This window comes from Alosa alosa, chromosome 21 (assembly GCF_017589495.1).
Source record: "Alosa alosa isolate M-15738 ecotype Scorff River chromosome 21, AALO_Geno_1.1, whole genome shotgun sequence".
In the NCBI taxonomy this organism is placed as follows: domain Eukaryota; kingdom Metazoa; phylum Chordata; class Actinopteri; order Clupeiformes; family Clupeidae; genus Alosa; species Alosa alosa.
In genome coordinates, this window is record NC_063209.1 from 28,992,547 (window position 1) to 28,996,644 (window position 4,098).

A 4,098-nucleotide genomic window follows, 5' to 3' on the forward strand; every position below is an offset into this window, starting at 1 on the left:
CCTTCTCCTGATCATTCTGTTGAATTTTGACACTGCATTGCAGTAATGAAGAGCAAAAAACAGCCTACCAACACGTACCTGAAGTAGACCTCTTCGACTTTGAAGTGCGGTCTCGGTGCTCTGTGTCTCACTATCTTGATGGTCAATGTCTTCTATACCGGTAGCACTACACAATTCGCTCGTGCTGGACTCACATTCATCGCCGTTGATATCAGCGGTCTCCCGCCCGAATGCCAAACTGGTGGTGGATGGTGAGCCGCTCCAGATATCGTCTGCGTCTACGTCTACTACTGTCGACGGCTTCCCTGTATTTGCTCCGAATGGCTTTGAGTTTCGAGGCAATTTGAGGTTTAGTCATCTCCTCAGGGTTGTGGGGGTGACTTGAAGCCCTCTCTTCTCCGTCTTTTGGTTTCGGGTACTGTTCTATAAACAGTACCCTAATGTCCGAATATTTTGTTTGGCATGACTCCCAATCGACTCCTTGATGGAGCTTATTAGTTTTATATGTCAGGGTTGAATGGAGGAGTAGTTCCACCTCCTCGTCAGTCCACACAAAGTTTTTCTTCAGAAAAGCCATGGTTGTTGACATGGGAAACAGGAAATGACATTTACGCGCATGCTCGCGGACATATCGGGGTTCTATCACACCACCACCCAGCGGTCTGGAATGTATATCCAATCGAATATCACATACTCTTGCGTCTTCATATAAACAAAGATTTCCCCCTGAGAATGCTCGTCTAAACGCGAATAAAAAAATGAAAACGAGACGCCACTTCTGCGTCTTCTCTTTTCATCGTCACCGTATAAACGTAGCCTTAATGTCTTTAGGACATGCAGGATGTCAGAATAGCCTCCCAGAGCTGCTGCTTGGATGTGAACTGCCTCCCACCCTCATAGATCATTTGGTTGATGATGCTCCAATAGGGTTCTCAATAGGGTTGAGGTCAGGGGAAGATGGGGGCCACACCATGAGTTTCTCTCCTTTTATGCCCATAGCAGCCAATGACCCAGAGGTATTCTTTGCAGAGATGGTGCATTGGCATGTACTGTCATGCATAAAGACGATTTTGCTACGGAAGGCACGGTTCTTCTTTTTGTACCATGGAAGAAAGTGGTCAGACAGAAACTCTACATACTTTGCTTAGGTAATTTTCACACCCTCAGGGACCCTAAAGGGGCCTACCAGCTCTCTCCCCATGATTCCAGCCCAAAACATGACTCCGCCACCTCCTTGCTGACGTCTCAGCCTTGTTGGGACATGGTGGCCATTCACCAACCATCCATTACTCCATCCATCTGGACAAACTAGGGTTGCATGGCACTCATTGATAAACAAAACTGTTTGAAAGTTAGTCTTCATGTATTCCTGAGCCCACTGCAACAGTTTCTGCTTGTGAGCATTGTTTAGGAGTGGCCGTTTATGCACACTTGCAAACTTCTTGAGGATCCTACACCTTGAGGTTCGCAGGACTCCAGAGGCACCAGCGGCTTCAAATACCTGTTTGCTGCTTTGCAATGGCATTTAGCAGCTGCTCTCTTAATCATATGAATTTGTCTGGCAGAAACCTTCCTTATAATCTTCCTTTGTCTGCACAAACCCACCTGTGCTCTAAATCAGTGACAAATTTCTTCACAGTACGATGATCACGCATACGTTTTTGGGAAATATCCAATGTTTTCATACCTTTTCCAAGGTAGTGCACACTTTCACACTTTTCAGCAGCAGAGATCCTTTTTTCCTCTTCGTGGCATGCTTAATACGGTAATGTAGCCTAGAAATCTAGACGCGCCCCTAGCGGAAGCAAATTACATTTGCTGCCAGGGCTAGTCTAGCAACTCTCTGTTGGCTTGTGAGCTCCAGAAATCGAAACTTAATCAGGCCAATGAAATCGTGTATAGAGTCGTTAGGTGGGCTTAACATAATGATTGATGACAGAGTTGCAACAGGTTGGCTTGAATTCCCTGCTACTTGAAAACAAATAAGATGGATGTTGCTGCTGGCGAACAATGTGACACGAGTTAAGCTTTTATTAAGTTGGCAAACGTTTGAACTAGCCAACTAGCTCTGCTGGTGGGAAACACATGGGACTCATAGCGCTGCCGCTGTCCTATTGCATGTGTGGCAGATTGGTTTACACCTCCACAATAGTTTCTGTGCCATTTCCTCTGGGCGCGATTGGTGGAGCTACCATCACCCTGATTGCAGGGCGGACTCTTATTTGGATATTTAGCTTAGCGGATATCACGGGGGAGGTACTTTCTCCTGTCTTTGTTTTGCTTCCGGGGTGCCCGTCGTTACTCGGTGGCGTGGGGTGGCAAGTTGGCTTGTGTAGCCACTTCTCCGACGAGTGTGTTTTAATTAAGGTAAGCTATTTTGGCGTTCAGCCCTGTCGTAGGTCATTGTGCCTTTCATGAATGCAATACTTCCCTCTCCACGTCTTATAGTCAGCTTGAGTGGTCCATATTCACTGGCAAGGCTGTTGTAGCGAGCTCTGACGCTGGGTGCTCGGTGGGAATCAGCTGGAGGTAGGTTAGTTTAATTCATTTACCGCCCTGTATTTTAAATTGCGTCTGTCCACTACTAAACTATCTGTTCTCCGGATTGCGGCTAGCCGTAGCCAAGCCTCTCATAAGCTCAATTTATGACCTGCGGTCCCAGAGAGGGGATTCATCGCCACTTGGTATGTAGATGCATTACAAATGTTAGCCTTAATATTGTTAGTCTTTTAAATTGTTGCTAACTTTAATTTTAATTGGAATGTGGTTCACGTTTACAGTCGTGTTGGAAGTGGACTACAGCCAAGTGCCTCCACGCCTTGGAAAGGCTGCTGTTCTGTTGTGCTGTGGATTTGTGGATGACGGATTGAACGGCGTGCCTAGTTTGGTTGGGGACTATTTGTAGTTTAACGCATGGGGCTACGCAGTGGTGTACTGCCCTCTCTATAGCTCTACCTGCATGCCTACGTCTGGTTGTTGTTTTCTTTGATTTGGCGGCTATACGGTGTGTTGTCCCGTCCTTTTGCTTGAGTTGCATGTTTATTCTGTGTTGTTTTCTTTGATTTGGTGCCTATCGCCGGCTATACCTGGTGTGTTGTCTTGTCTTTTGTTTAACCTGCATGTTTATTTTGTTTGTTGTTTTCTTTGATTTGGTGTATGCGGTTATACAGTGCTGTACTGTTTCTCCCTATGCTTGACTCGCATGCTTTTCTAACTGTTGGCCTATTGGTATCTTTGAGGTGTGTGTGTGTGTGTGTGTGTGTTTGTGTATGCGTACTGTAACTTAAATTACTGTGACCAGGGCGGCTTCACTGTCAGGATCAACCTCTGGGCCCTGGTGGACAGCCTGACTGCCTCCCCTCCCCCTGCCTGAGATAAGTAGCCTTGTTAGCCTAGTTTGATAAATAGGCTATTGGTGAATGCCATATAATTACTGTCAAGCCTTTTACCAACTCTTGTGTCTCTGTTCCTCCTCTCTCGCTCTCGCTCTCTCTCGCTCTCTCTCTCTTCCGGACAGGTGTGGTGGGTTTCCCACAGGCGGCAGGCCAACCTTCAGGTGGCGGAGTTCCCCCCTCACTTTTCTCTGCTGTGTACAACGGGTGCTTTATTCTGAATTGCAGTGTAATTGCAGTGTCATTATCCTTCATGTGTGGTGCGTGTCTTCTGGGTCCCTCCTTTTCCCCCTTTTTGGAAGTCCTGCTCGCTGTGGTAAGCCCCCTGCCCTGCTCCACTCCCTTTGATTACGGGTCACAGGTTAAGCTATGGCGTAACAGTGTGGTTGCCATCATTAACCATCCAGTAGATCTGACCCAGGTGTCTCCTGTATTTACACCTGATGCATTGTTTTTATGGTTGAATCTGTGTTGTATGTATCAATAAATCATGTTAACTTAACTCTTGTCTCTGGCCTAAGAGTGTACGAATCTGTGTTGCCTTGTGGGTACTATAGGGAATATAGTGTAACTGGTCCTAGGGTGTAACCCCCTAGGTGTCGTAGTCGACTCCAAATTTCCTTGCCACGTCACACATGCAGAGGGAATTTGAAAGACAACTGATTATCCCGCCCCTCGGACTGAGCACTGCGAACGGTGAGTTTCC

At 46.7% G+C, this 4,098-nt stretch overlaps 1 long non-coding RNA gene across 1 annotated transcript; it reads left to right on the plus strand.

Annotated features, from left to right (window-relative positions):
- Positions 1-2,291: 2,291 nt before the first annotated feature.
- On the plus strand, positions 2,292-3,894 carry LOC125286637. Its single transcript, XR_007192212.1, has 4 exons — positions 2,292-2,367; positions 2,449-2,529; positions 2,616-2,684; positions 2,781-3,894. It is a non-coding gene; the product is annotated as an uncharacterized LOC125286637 (long non-coding RNA).
- Positions 3,895-4,098: the final 204 nt, after the last annotated feature.